A 15,674-nucleotide genomic window follows, 5' to 3' on the forward strand; every position below is an offset into this window, starting at 1 on the left:
AATATTGAAGGACACCCTCCCCCCCCCACACACACACACATACTCCCCCTCTTCCAAGGTCCTTCAACATGGATAAGTCCAGGCCTCAGTGGCAAGACTTCTGCACCCAGTGCAAGGCTGCAGTCGAGGGGAGTAGATGACTGGAAGGAGGGGACAAACTTTGGGGTGGCTCAGGAGTCAGTTTCCCAACTTTTAAATGCTTTCTCCTTGTATCCCCAAACAGCTAAAAGGAAGCTTGGGGTGGGGGTGGGGAGCATAAAACACTCCCCAATTATAGTTCCCTTTAAAGCACCCCACCTATTTTGCTAAGCTCCACAACTGGACCCCTCATATTCACTCTACCCCTCCCCCCTTGGAGCATTAAAAAAAAAAAACTTTCCCATAAACCTCAAATGCCAGAGTATTAGAACATTAAAGATCTCTCAAATATTCCCTTCCCCCCCCTAGTGTTTTACCCCCTCCCTCTTCCATACACAAGGCCAGCCCATGTCAATGCCTTTTAAGCAGCCCTTTAAACTCTCCAGCTCCTACAGAGGAGAGAGCTCAGCTGGCAAGTGGCCCTCTTCTCTCTCCAGCCAGGCTCCGAAAACTAGCCAGCTTCTTTAAATTTCCCAAAAACAAAAACAAGCCCCCCCCAAAAAACCTTCTCCCAAACACATCAGAGTACCCCAAGCTTCAGAAAGACTCCCAAAGAGAAAAAGGATCTAAAAAAAAAACCAAAAAACAGGGATAGGAAAATCTCTCCTGATCCTTGACATCCCCATTACAACTCTGCAACAGAGGAATACTTAAAATTAAAGGGCTATCCAAATCGAGATCAAAATAAAGAGTAAAATATTTAAGTATATAGAATAAAAATTAAAAACACACAAATTTAAGAAACCCTAAAAATCAGAGAAACACGAGAGGAAGATGAAAAGGCGTGCAGAAAATTAAAAACCTCATTCCTGTTTAAGGACACAGAGGGAGAGGAAGGAGAGAGAGAGAGAGACCACCCCCAACCCCCTCCACCAGGCGACAGTCATTACAAAATAAGAGAGACTTTTTTTACCTGCATGCCGGGCATATGAAAGCGAATAGTCCTAGAATGGGATTTTGGTGCTTTTATTTTAATGTTTTCCTGGTTTTGATTTCAGTATACGTCCCCATGGTTTTATGTGTCCAAAGGAAAAAAAATAGAAATAAAAAAAATTGATCTTTGATTTTTATTATTCCGTCCTCCTCCACCTCCCCCTCCCCCCCAAAAAACATAAAATGTCTAGAGAACAGCCCGCAGCTTTGTTTCGTGGCTGCTGCTATGAGCCCTTTCTGTCTCTCTCTCTCTCACTCACACACACACATACATACACACAAACACACACACATTCTCTCTCTCTCTCTCTCTCTGTCTCTAGTTAAACAAAGAAAGGGTTGCTGGAGCCCCTCCCCCTCAGCGCAGACATTCCCCCCCCCTAGCCACCCGCACCCTCCTCCTCCTCCACCACCTCTTCTCTTTCCTCAGCCTCGATCCTGTGTGCCAGCCCTACTGCTCACACCCCTCCCCTTCCTACATCCTCCCAGGGTCCTACCTGCCACCCTACATTCCCTGCCCTTCTTTCTCTTATGGGGTTGGCAAAGCTCGAATCCTCCTGACCTTTCTACAGAGAAGTGAATAGATCAACCAAGATGCCAGGCAGGCAGATGGCCGTCAAGAGGTACTTGCCTGACAAGACTGATGTAGTGCTGGGTTTGCCCCAGTGCACGCAGGGATTTGTAGTTCCAATTTCCCTATTGCATTCCCTAAGGAGAACAAAATTTCAAGTCTCTTCATGCAATTCAGGACTGGGCTATCCCCTTGCCAGGCAAATCTGCAGCCAGCTGGCAAACATAGCTGGAAGGGAGGCTGGCAAAACCACAGAGCGCGAAAGGGCTGAAAATGGCAGAAATCCAAAGTGCGGGACTGCGGCTATTACTACTTATTTCCGTGCTGCTAGATGTACGCAGTGCTGTATAGAAAGCCTCCGTTATGCCCAGGGCATCGCTAGAGGGAGAGCCAAACTTGGTCTCTGGGATACGGAGCGCTCAAGTTTCACGCACAGGATTATTTCTACCTATGAGCAACAGGGCAGTTGCTCCAAATGCTCTATAACAGGGAGCTTAAGCACGAGGCCCTCGGCTTCATGCTCACCCTGTGCCAGGAGGAGAAGGACGGTGTGCCGGCATTGGCACACACAGGCTGGATGGAGACGACGGGGAAGGGCAGACATTCAACCAATGGGGAGCCGGTGTGGTTCTTACATTCGTGCACCTGCTTCGTTTCTGGGACAGAAGAACACCACAAGAGGAGAGAGAGATGTGTGCAGGTGGCCCTGATGGTACCAGCTTCATAACCCGCCGCTGTTTTCCACTGTGGTCTCGAAGCGCCTACCTCCAAAGGAGAGTCCCACTGCAGTTGTAGCAGCAGCCACCACCACAGTTGTCTAGGGCCTGGGGGGGAGTAGCCTAATGGTCGAAACTGGGAAATCTAGGGGTTCAAATCCCACTGCCGCTCCTAGTGACTTTTGGCAAGTCACTTATTTCTCCATTGCCTTGGGGAAATGTATTTACTGTAACTAAATGTAACTCACCTTGAGTCCCTTATCTCTCTCTTGTCCCCTTTCTGCAGAACACATGCACTGATAGTGCTACGTGCTCTGGAGCCTGTCTCCTGCCAGGATGCCACTGCCAATCTATGGAGGAAATGCGTGGCTGGTCAAAGTTGGGTCTCCTAAAGTCACTTCACTGGCTTCCCATCCGTTTCTTCCTCTTACTAACCTACAAATGCACTCACTCGGCTGCCCCTCACTATCTCTCTTCACTATCTCCCCCCCTGTATTTCTCCCCTCCATCCCCCCCCCAGCTCCACTCAGCTGGTAAGTCCCTCTTTTCCTCCACCAATTCCAGACTCCATCCCTTCTACCTTGCTGTGGCCGTACACTTGGAGCAAGCCGCCCGAATCCCTATGGCGGGCTCCGTCCCTTGCAGTGTTCAAGGCCCCGCTAAAAGCCCCTCTTTGAGACTGCCTTCAACTCCTTAATTCCTCTCACCTTGGGTTCGGCATCTTTAACCCTACTTGTCTCGTCTGTCTCTCCAAGTTAGATTGTAAGCTCTCCAGAGCAGGGACTGTCTATTAAATGTCAAAATGTACAGCACTGCGTAAGCCTTTGAGCGCTATATAAGTGATAAATAATAGCAGCAGTTGAGCGCAGCCTGCGGACAGGGAAATGGGGGTAAGGGTGAAAAAAGGTTCCCCATTCAGAAAATCTTGGCCAAGACCTCTTAAAGTGGTAAACGCAACCCTGTAGGCAGTGGTGTAGTAAAGAGGGTGGGGTGGATTGCCTTGGGTGCCGTCTTTGCTGGGGGGGGGGGAGGCACTGGCACCTCCCCTCCTCTCCACCTCCTGTGCACCTCTTTAAATATTCGAGAAGCACAAGCAGCATCTTCCGCGTGCTGCTCGCGCCGGCCTCGGCTGCCTTCCTAGTCTGCCATCCGACATCACGTGGTTTTAACTCACTTTTAAACCCACAGGTTAAAACCACAGGGGGTGGGGGGGGGGGAAGGCCGGGGCAGAAGCTGGGGGAAGAGAGAGGAGACTCGGGGGGTAGAGAGCGCAGGAGAGGCGCGGTAGAAGCAGGACAGCGCTCGGGGCAGAGAGCAGGAGAGTCGGGGCAGAGAGCAGGCGATGGCAGTCGGAAAGCAGTGAACGACGGGTCCCCAGCAGTCGCTTGTTCGCTGATCGGCCAGCCCAGTCGGTGTTGCGGTTTTCGGTTAGTGAGTCGCTGCCTGCCTACATTTGAATGCCGTTCCCCCTCATTTGCATGCGCGGATCGGAGGATAATCGGGACAGAGGTTAGTGAATCGGGTCGGAGGGGAAATCTGGTCACAAATGGGTCGCAAACCGATCGGTACGCGATCGGTTTGCTTAGTGAATCTAGCCCTAAGTTGTTCTTTGAGGGTTCTAGGGGATGGGGGGAGGGGGTCAGGAGGAAAGTGAGGTATTTTGTATAAGCTGGTGTTAAGATTTTGTTGTGTAACTTTCCTTGAACTTAATTGGAAATTGTTTGAAAGTAAAATGGCATTCCACCTGTCCTTTCAGGTTGTTTTCCAAATAAAAACAGTGAAACCCCCCAAACGTTCATGTTTTATTGTGTGTTATTAATTGCACACACTTCTCTGGAAAAATGCACACTGTTTGCAAAGAAAGCGCAGCATTCGCAAAGATTGTGCACTGTCTGCAGAGAGGATGCATGATCAAAAGAGCACACACTGTCTTTAGAAATCTTTTTTTTAATGCAATTTCAAAGTTACTAACCAAGCAGCATACTTGTACAGAACTAGGCCCTCTTTTCCTAAGCCGTGACAAAGGTTACGACGACGGCTCGGGGCAATAAATGCTCTGCCGCTCATGAGCGTCGGAGCATTTAGCGCTCTGGGCTGTGGTAAAAACCTCTATTGGGGCTTAGTAAAAGTGAGGGGGGAGGGGAGAGAACAAAACATCAAAGTAAAAGTTTCCTATGATCCACTGCAACAGACATCCAAGATTCCAAAAGGAGATTATTATACAGGTTAACAACCAAAGATACTTAAGGAAAATGGCGTCCAGAATTCAGGAATATCTATAATATGAGATCTATTTCAAAAAGAGGCCATGCCAGAGAAAGCTCAGGACCCCTGAAACCCACACTCTTAACAACATTCCCTCTATAAAGGGGGAAAAAAACCATCCTGAACAAAATGAAAATCCCCGTAAACAACACATGAAATGTTTTCAAGTTGCACATTCCCCAAAAATAGAGAGGATGTGCAGAAATCGAATGAGATGGGATATATCAGCACTGCCCATTGACCTGGTCTACTGTAGGAAACCTTCCGGTCCTCCGGTGCATCATGGGATTTGTAGCTGCTGCTCTTTGAAACTGGACCACAGATCCCAGAATGCTTTGGGGTGCTTAAAGCCTCCCACAGAAAGCCAGGACACTAGAGGAGATGGAACCTATCCTTAGTAATGCAAGAGTGTGGCCTCTGAGCATAATCTGAGGCCCACCAGCCCCCTTTCCCATGGCTTTCTGAATACCCCAGCTTCCCTCACCTCTAATTAAGCACAGCTGTGGACACTTAACTGTTAATTAGCAGCCTCAGAACACATTCCGGAACTTGGCTAGGCTGCTGATACAGCAAAGGTACCCTACCGCTTCCCCCCATGCGGGGAGCTCTAAGCAGAGATATGGGTGGGGGGGTGGGGGGGAGGGAAAGCTTCAAAGGGGCTGCATGGCAGGAGGAAGTGAATTTAATGGGCTATATTTTATTTATAGCTATCATACACGCCAAGCTCAAGGGCAACGTGTAAGAAGGCAAAGAATTCTCTCTTCAGCTGTTCCTGTTAGATTCATGCTTTACAAGTACCTCTGTGACACCCAAATGGGGCTTGGATGGAGATTTGCTCTTAACAGTCTGCACGTTTGTGCTTTATCCTTCTTAAGTCCATGAACGGCACACATAGTTACATGCACAATTGTGCATGGAAGTTACAGAATACCACCATGTAATGCGTATAATTTAGGCCCCCTTTTATAAAGCCACATTAGGTTTTTTTTTTTTTTTTTTTTTTAAACCACCGGTCGCAGTGGTATTAGCTCCGACACTCATAGGAATTCTAAGAGCGTCAGAGCTTTTACCGCCGAGGCCAGCGATAAAGCCTTATGCGGCTTCATAAATTAGGGGGGTGGGTGTTAGTTACTTAATTGGCCCTTGATTGATGCTTATTTGGTGATATCTATCAATAATTAGCCTTAACCAACACTAATGGACTCTTAATTTGTGGTTGTGGATGAGTTATTCCCCCCCTTTTTTTTAAGTATATGCATAAATTATCAAATGCGTAACTGCACAGGGGGGGCGTTCACATGGGATAGCGGGTGTTCCAACGATTTCAGCTTGCACTTTAGACAGTACTACCAGTTACGGCCACAAGGTGCCGCCATTTAGGCGAACGCATTTACACCTGTCATGGACATGACATAAGCATCACGTCTAAATGTTGCCACGTAAATATCATTATAGAATTCACACTTAGGGACAGATTCTATAAATGGTGCCATATATTCAGCACTGATAAAATTTGGCACTGAGCACCCAATTTGGCATTCAATTTTTGGGTGTGAGGACTTATGCCAAGGGCTATGAAATCACTACACCCAACCTTCGACTCCGACTCCTCTATTTTTCTATTGACCAATTCTATTAGGCTTTTACTTTTTTGTACTGGATCTACAGGTCAGGTACAAGATCCTTTATCTGAAATCCTTGGGACCAGGCTTATTTCGGTTTTTTGGAACTTTTTGAATGTTAAGTCAGAAAAAGACAGACCATAAAATTGTCACCAGACCTTTTTTTTTAATTTCAAAATAAGACAAACAATAATAACTTCAACACTTCAAACACTATGGGACTGAAGCGATACCTTCAAACATAAATGAAGTGTCAAATTTTGGTTTTTATTGCTTTTCAGTTTTCGGAATTTCGGATAAAGGATCTTATACCTGTCCTGATAAATATAACTTATTTCTCAAACAAAAGTAATGAGACACTGCTCAAATGCAAAATAGTTTCAAGTTATAATCCAAAAGATATCCTAAAGTATATAATCCTAACAGGGAGAAAAGGACCTCAGCAAGGCTAATGTGCATACACTGGAGCACACTATAATTACATTACATTACATTACATTAGGGATTTCTATTCCGCCTGTGCCTTGCGGTTCTAGGCGGATTACAATATAGAAAATATCTGGGACATTCCAGTAGAATTACATTTCAGGATAGGAGTAAGTTACAGGAACAGTGAAGAGTTATGATATTACAATTTCACAGAAGATATTACTTATTACAGAAGATAATACATATAGCAGAAGATAATGCATTTTACAGAGGTAATATATGTCAACTCGATCAGTTAAGTCGGGTGTAGTGTAGAAAAGTTACAGTACATTCTTGATCACAGACAAAGAGATAATATGGATGAGTGATTCCGAAGTCGTTGATTGGGAACTCATTGGGCGGTGGTTAGAGTGATGGGAGATATTTTTTGAACAGTAATGTTTTTATTTCTTTGCGGAACTCTTTTATGTCTGTTGTTTTGGTCAGTAATTTAGAGATGTCAGAGTCTATTTTGGCTGCCTGTGTCCCCAGGAGGTTGTCGTAGAGTTTCTTACGACAGGTACCGTTGAGTGGTGGATAGGTGAAGAGGTTCTGTGTTCTCCTTTTTCTTGGTGGGTGGTAGTAGTGAAAACGGTTATTTAGGTAACTGGGTGCCGTGCCATGGGTTACTTTGAAAATCATCCCACAAAATCAATCGGTCTGAAAACTCCCAAGCATATCATATTTCCCATCAATCACTGCAACAGTGGTACAAAAACCATCTTCCTCATTTGAATTTTCAAGAAAATCATCTCCATCATTTAGATAAAAAAAAGACCAGAAAAGACAGCACTTATCTTAAAGACAATTTCTACAGCAGACATGTCACACTCTGGCCCACAGGGTGCTGAAATTTGGCCGGCCAAACAATTTTAATTTTCCCTTAACGCTGGCCCGCCGGTATAATCATGGCATCATTTGTAGGTTCCCACCACATCATCTGTAGGTTCATGTGGCCGGTCAGCAGTAGCGATGCTAACAGGCCGCCATAGCCTCAGCTGCACATTCCCTCTGGCGTGGTCCCGCCCTTCCTCTGACGTATGGGACCGCGCCAACTGAGGCTACGGTGGCCTGCTAGGATCGCTCCTGTCGACCAGCAATCCTCTGTAGGCCCGGTGAACCTACAGATGATGCCTCGGAAATCTGCAGAGTCAGGTCCCAAGCAGACCTGCAGCTGAGGAAAGGTATTTGGTGGCTTTTCTAAAGGGAAGGAGAGAGATCAAGGAGGCCCACAAAGAGAAAATTGGCGTCTCAGATTCTATTTGTAACTTGTTTCTAGTTGCTGTAATTCTGCTCTGGAAGTGAGAATTATATAGACATAGAAATATCTTCCACTGCCCTTCTGGGAAGCTCTCATATACACACACACTGCTGCACGGGACAAACAGAAGAAGAAATGAGCCTGGGGCTGCTCAATCCATCCCTTGGACTCCAGAAAAGAAAGGGAAGAAGGAGACCCTAGCAATAATTTTATTTTCTCTTTTGTGATTACAATATGTCAGATTTGAAATGTGTATCCGGCCAGAGCTGGTGTTAGACAGCGAGCGTGAACTAGGACCTAAAAGAGAGAGAGGAAAAGGCTTTTTCATTTATTTTGTTTACAACACAGAACCGGCGTGGGGTTGGAGAGGTTGTAACCCTAGACTTCTACTAAGACTAAGAGGTCCTTTTATTAAGGTTCGCATTTAGCGTGTGCCAAATTGGTTCGCGTACCTTAAGAAAAGGACCCCTAAGTATCTTAAAAAAAAAAAATTGGGCCCGCGACTTAGCCTTTTTTTCACATTTCGGCCCCTTATGTGATTGAGTTTGACACCCCTGCCCTACAGGGACTTATTTACCAATATTTTATATCCAGAACATATATATCTAAGCATAAAATGATAAATTTACCATATACAGATCTCCCTCTATATTCATGGGTTCAGCATCCTCGTGCGACTTTGGTTATTCACGCCGGGGTTATGTAGCGTGTGCTCCTCCTCTCTCGCCTCCCTCCACACCTCTCCCAGGTTGGGGCTTGAGCAGCGCTATTAGGAGCAGGGTGGTAACGACAATGGCGCTCCGAGCGTGCAATGATCCTCTGTGCATGTGCGCCAACGCAGAACTGCCGTTATACAGATCCGTGGTGAGACCTCGCCTCGAGTACTGTGTCCAGTTTTGGAAGCCACATTATCAAAAGGATGTGAAGAGAATGGAGTCGAGCCCAGAGAATGGCAACTAGAATGGTCTCAGGACTTAAAGATATCCCATATGAAGTACGTCTGACCAGACTGCGCTTATATTCTCTCGAGGAGCGCAGAGAAAGGGGAGACATTCAAATACATCACGGGCCGCATTGAAGTGGAGGAAGAAATCTTTTTTCTTAAGGGTCCCACAGCGACAAGAGGGCATCCGCTAAAACCTAAGGGGGGGAAGATTTCATAGTGACACCAGGAAATACTTCCTGTTGGGCAGACTGGATGGACCATTTGCGTCTTTATCTGCCGTCATCGACTATGTTACTATGTATGTTCACCGAAAGGGTGATTGATCGATGGAATGGTCTTCCACGACAGGTGGTCGAGGCCAGTAGCGTGCTCGACTTCAAGAGTCGATGGGACAGGCAGGTGGGGTTGCTACAGAGTTATGCTTAAAGGGAAGGAGGGTTCTTGAGTGGGCAGACTTGTTGGGCCGCCGGCCCTTTTCTGCCGTCATACTCTATGTTTCTATGTTCTAGGATGCCTACCAGTGAAGGTGGGCTTGCTTCCAGTTCCAAAAGCTACCGTCGGATAGCTTAGTGCAGGGGTAGGCAATTCCGGTCCTCGAGAACCACAGGCAGGTCAGGTTTTCAGGATATCCACAATAAATATGTATGAGATGGATTTGCATGCACCGCCTCCTTGAGATGCAAATCGATCTTGTGCATATTCTTTTTTCCAATTTTTTATTCATTTTTTCATCTTTCATCAAGTGTATAATATTACATCAATTAAATTCATACATATCACTTGACATTCTTATCTATTGTCATCTTTAAAACCTAAATTAAACCCTTCCCCCACCCTCCCTTTCCACAAATATTGTAAATCAAGTATATCATACAAGTGTTATAATCAAAAATACAAAGACCAATAATATAACAATAAATCCCCCACTTTCCCTTTATTATAAATATACTTTTAGTGTAAAAAGGTGTCTATTCATTACAATATGTTATCAATGGCCCCCAAATCTTTAAAAAATTGTTATAATTCCCTTTTTGCATCTCGTGCCTATTCATTGTGGATAGCCTGAAAACCTGACCTGCCTGTGGCTCTCGAGGACCGGAATTGCCTACCCCTGGCCTTGTGGAGAGCCTTGAGGACGCTTTTTTTGTAAGGAGGTTTGGGAGAAAGGTGCAACTGAGAAGGCAGAACAGGCTCTGAAGTTATTTGTGAATTTACGGTATTACACCTGATTTTAGCTAGTGTAAGCCGGTTCAGAGACAACTCGGCGAAAGACAAAGGCGCGCGCCGACAACTGAGCGCAAGACGGAGGCGCGCGCCGAAGAAAATTACAGTTTTTAGGGGCTCCGAAGGGGGTTTTTGTTGGGGAGCCCCCCCAGTTTACTGAATAGAGATCGCACCAGCGTTGTGGGGGGTTTGGGGGGTTGTAACCAGTGTTCCCGCTAAGCTGCGCTGGCGTGCGCTGGCGCACAAAATATTACATCGCAGCGCACAAGTTTCTCGTCACAGCGCACGGCGTACGGCAGATGGCAGGGCGGCGAGAGGAGAATCGGGCGAGTTGGCTCATAACTTGCTGGCGCCCGATATTTTTAGCTCACAGCGAAAAAAGTTTGCTCACAACACCCGCCCGCTTAGAGGGAGCACTGGTTGTAACCCTCCACATTTTACTGTAAACTTAACTTTTTCCCTAAAAACAGGGAAAAAGTGAAGTTTTCAGTAAAATGTGGGGGGTTACAACCCCCCACAACGCAGCGCGATCTCTATTCAGTAAAGTGGGGGGGGGGTTCCCCCCACCCCCCCCTCGGTCGTAGCCATAAAAACTGTAATTTTCTGCGGCACACGCCTCCGCGCTGCGCTCAATTGTCTGCGCGCACCTTTGTCCCGACGCACTTTTGACCTGACACCGTGTAAGCCACTATTCCCTCTCTGCTGAGCAGGAGACCTCCAGTTATAGTCCTTCCGTTGTGAGGTAATGTTTCACATTTTGTTTTTGATTAGCAATTTCAATTATACATAACAAATATAGATATACAAGAAAAGAATAACGTTGGTGACATGTATTTTACAAGAAATATTACAAATAGAAAGGAACTATTCTAAAGTCCACGTCGAGGAGAGATTTGTGAGGATAAACTAAACGTAAATAATTCCTGATGGAAAATCCAGTTAGCATCCTAACTATAAACATCGCGATCCATTTTCTGTTTTAGTTACCCTTTTTCTTTCATGCTCCAATAGAAATTTCTCCAAATGGGAATGATCAAAAAATATAAATTGTTTACCCTGATAATGTAAATACATCTACAGGGAAAATATAGGAAAAAAGTTGCTCCAATAGCCAAAACCCTGGATTTCAGGGCCAAGAGCTGTTTCCTATGTCCCTGAGTGGCTCTCGTTACATCTGGAAAAATTTGAATTGGCTGCCCACAAAAAAAAACCCCAACTGTTTCACATTTTCAATAACGAGGGACGGGTAAGCTCTGCAGGACTCCTGCCTGTACCTGGCATTTGAAAATGTAATATTGGAGCACCACGCCTCACTGAACTCCCGCTCATCTTAGAGCAGTGGTCTCAAACTCGCGGCCTGTGGGCCACATGCGGCCTGCCAGGTCCTATTTTGAGGCCTTCGGTATGTTTAGCATAATCACAAAAGCAAAATAAAACAGTTTCTTGATCATATGTCTCTTTAGCTATAAATGACAATATTATTATTAAGACTTAGCCAAAAGGAAAGATTTATAAACTATAAAGAGTTTTCTTACCTCATGCAAAATTGTCATTTCTTTAATAAGACATGAACTACACTGCCCCCTCCGTATTCACTGTGGTTGGGGGCAGAGCTGGCCCGCGAATATTAAAAAACTGCCTCTAAGCCCCGCTTCCCCCCAGCCATTTTAAACCCTGTAAGCCATACCTGGTGGTCTAGCGGGTTTTCGGGGCAGGAGCGATCTTCCCACGCTCGGGTTTTCGTGATAGCCCTAATGAATATGCATGAGATAGATTTGCATATAATGGAGGTGGCAGGGATGCAAATCTGCCCCATGCATATTCATTGGGCCTATCCTGAAAACCTGAGTGGCTGGTAGTCCTTCAGGACAGGGTTGAGGACTACTGGGTTAAACTATACCTTTTGGTGGGAGTCTCTGGGTCATGTTTTTAAAATGGAATGCATTTTGGCCATACAGCAGGGACAAGTATGTCTCACAATTTAATTTTGTATGTCTAATTTGTTAAAATACAGTGGTACCTTGGATTACGAGCATAATCCGTTCCAGGAGCATGCTCGTAATCCAAAATGCTCGTTTATCAAAGCGAGTTTCCCCATAGGAAATAATGGAAACTCGCTTTGATACGTTCCCACCCCCCCAAGGCCAGGGCGCTGCTCCCCCCCCACTCGCAAAGTCCCCCCCCCCCGTGTGATCCGGCACCCCCCGTGAGAACAGGCACCCCCCGCCCAACCAACTTTAATTCACCCCCCCCCGTCTGGCACCGGCACGAGAACCGCTCCCCCCCCCCGCTCGCAAAGGCCCCCCCGCTCGAATCGCCCCCCCCCCCACGAGAACAGGAACCTCCCGCCCGACCAACTTTATCTCACCCCCCCTTTAGCACCAGCACACAGCCCACAAGTGCTGGTGCCGCTTGAAGATCTTCTTCCCAGTCTCTGCCGGCTTTGAGCATGCATCTGCGCATGCTCAAGCCCTTCTAATTCTCCCTCGGCGAGAAGAAGGACAAGGAAGAAGATCTTCAAGCGGCACCAGCTCTTGTGGGCTGCGTGCCGGTGCCAAAGGGGGGGGGGGGTGAGATAAAGTTGGTCGGGCGGGGGGTTCCTGTTCTCGCGGGGGGAGGGGGGTGCCGATTCGAGCGGGAGGGGGCCCTTTGCGAGCGGGGGGGAGCGATGCCGGTTATCGGGAGGTGCTCGTAAATCGAGTCAACACTTTTAAAAGTTAACAAGGAAAGTAATACAGTCAAACCTCAGTTTGCGAGTAACCCGGTTTGCTCGTCTTGCAAAACACTCGCAAACCGGGTTACTCGCAAACTGAGGTTTGACTGTATTACTTTCCTTGTTAACTTTTAAAAAATTTTTGTTAAGTACAACGCTTTGTACCTTTGGATAAGCGTTTAATCAAAAACCTGAATAAACTTGAAACATTATAATAAGTTTTTAGATATTTGGGAGCCATTGACAAAATTTTGCAAAGAGTGATTGTTGATTTTGCTTCTTGATCATGCACGTCCAGGGTGGGGGGGTGGGGGAGGGGGGAATGGGAAAATATTTTTAATTTTGAGTGCAATTTTTGAATATGTTGATGGGGGGTGATATATGTATTTGTCATAGATTATAATCTTGATTGAATTTAAGTGTTATTATAGTGTAATATGATTCTATAATAGGTTGCACTTTTTTTGCTTCAAAATGAATAAAGATATATATATATATATCTATATAAAAGGTGAGTCATTAAAAAAACAAACAAACACGCTTGTCATGCTGTTTTGCTTTTTCTACGAACAAGAGCAAAAGTGGAAATGTCCAATCAGAATGGTGCACAAAAAGTGTCCTTCAACTCATCTGATAAATCCAAATGTCTTTATTCATCCAAAATAACTCTTTCATCCAAAGTAACTCAATGACTCGACATGATCATGTTTCGGCCACCCGGCCTGCATCAGGAGTCTATAAATTTTATACATAAATAATGATGAATAAATAAACATAATCATGTATAAAAACAACAAATGTTAAAAAGTGTATTATTGATGCAGAGTTATTATATATTTGGTTAATTTATGTTTTGCATAAAGCCTTTTTTGGTCTTTATAATCTGTGCAGATATGGATAGGTCTTTATTTTTAACCATGCTGGTCTTTATACGTGTTTGTTGTTTGGATTCTTTGCTGTTTTTACAATATATTTTACACATAACATTTTTTAGATAACATCATTCGTATTTTTTAACATTTGTTTATTTATTCATCATTATTTATGTATAAAATTTATAGACTCCTGATGCAGGCCGGGTGGCCGAAACATGATCATGTCGAGTCATTGAGTTACTTTGGATGAAAGAGTTATTTTGGATGAATAAAGACATTTGGATTTATCAGATGAGTTGAAAGATACTTTTTGTGCACCATTCTGATTGGACATTTCCACTTTTGCTCTTGCTTGTTTGATTTTTGTGGATTTGTTTCCCCTGTTTTAGTGCGCTTGCTTTTACTACGCTTGTCATGCTAGGTTTTGCTTTTCCTACGCTCATCATGCTATGTATCACCATACCATGTTTTACCACTAGATTTTTGCCATTTTCGTCAAACAATGTTCCTGCCATCACTTTGTATAAATACACTTTATTATGTGTGTAACCCGTTCTGAGCTCTTCTGGGAGGATGGGATATCAAACCAAATAAATTTAAAAAAAAAAATAAATGTAATTGAGTCAGAAACTGCAACAGGTAACAAACTCTACCTCTAACTCCCCATCACCTCTAGATGTCTGCATTTGCAAATGGGGTGTTTTATGTGTGTGAAATGATTAGTAGTAACAGTGTTAGTTTCGGGAAGGGGGGTGGGTTATAACCTGCCAGACGGGTGTTTCCCTTTCTTAAATTTGCTCCTCCACATCTATCTGTTCTCTAGGGTGTCTCGCTGTCCACTTATGGTCATTTGAGGCCTGTATATATGTGTCTCAATCTCTGTATTTTTCTGTCGCCAAAGTTATGCAAAAAAAAAAAAATCATTCAAAATAAAGGGGGGCGATATTCAAAGAGGGTTTAACTGGGACAGAGAGGCTGCTGCCCAGTTAAATCCCACTGTGCTAGCTGCTGCCGATGTTCAACACCATTTAACCATTATTTCAAAAATGGATTATTGTAATGCATTATTATTTAATATCTCTCAGAAAGAGAAAAAACGTCTCCAGATAGTCCAAAACACAGCAATTAAATTAATACATAACTGTAAAAAATTTGACCACGTCACACCACTTTTTATTGAATCTCATTGGCTCCCTATCTCTCATCGTTTTACTTTTAAAATACTACTTTTAGTTTTTAAAACTTTGAGCACAAACGAACCTCAATTTATTAACAGACTACTTATCCCATACTGTACCTCTCGCACATTAAGATCAACCAATCAAAATCTTTTAACAGTTCCTTCACTAAAAATAATTGGAACTCGTCGTACTGATATTTTTTCTGTCATAGCCCCACAATTATGGAATAACTTGCCCCTGTATCTTAGAACTGAAAAGGATTTAAAGCAGTTTAAAAGTAGCTTAAAAAGTTTCCTTTTTAAGGACGCATATAATGTATGAAAACAATTTCCCTAATCCTTCCTAATCCTATCTTTTTCCTTATTTCCTTCCCTTACCTCATGTTTTTTTACCTCATACCTTTTATTTTTTTATACATATGTAATTTTACCCTTCTTTCCTTATGTGTCCGTTAGTCTGTATAATTTTAATTTAATTTAATTTTCTTTTTTTAACATTGTATTAAAGTTTAACTAACCTTGTATTTGTATTATTTTTCTTGTTTTTGTAAATCGCTTAGTAAATTTAAATAAGCGATTCAACAAATTTTGAATAAACTTGAAACTTGAACCAGGTTGTGCTGCTAAATATGTATGCTAACCAACCATCTCCTACCTAGCTGGATAGGTGAGGGGGCAGGCCAGGGGTGGAGGGGTGATGTTCAGTCTGCTGACTGACTAGGTAAGCGCAAAAATTTAAAACTGCAAAACAGACGACTTAAG

The 15,674-nt window shown here is 44.2% G+C and overlaps 1 protein-coding gene across 6 annotated transcripts in view; it reads right to left on the bottom strand.

The window, feature by feature from the left end:
• KDM6B (lysine demethylase 6B) overlaps positions 1 to 15,674 on the bottom strand; it is a 236,655-nt gene that overhangs the window by 132,250 nt on the left and 88,731 nt on the right. Inside the window, exon 1 of one of the 6 annotated variants that reach the window (XM_033924257.1) lies at positions 1,052 to 1,236. The exons of the other annotated variants lie outside the window; for them this stretch is intronic. The gene's annotated coding sequence lies outside the window, so the exon portion shown is untranslated. Of the gene's footprint in view, positions 1 to 1,051; positions 1,237 to 15,674 lie in introns of those variants that run through there. 6 annotated transcript variants of the gene reach the window in all.

This window comes from Geotrypetes seraphini, chromosome 16, assembly GCF_902459505.1.
Source record: "Geotrypetes seraphini chromosome 16, aGeoSer1.1, whole genome shotgun sequence".
In the NCBI taxonomy this organism is placed as follows: Eukaryota; Metazoa; Chordata; class Amphibia; order Gymnophiona; family Dermophiidae; genus Geotrypetes; species Geotrypetes seraphini.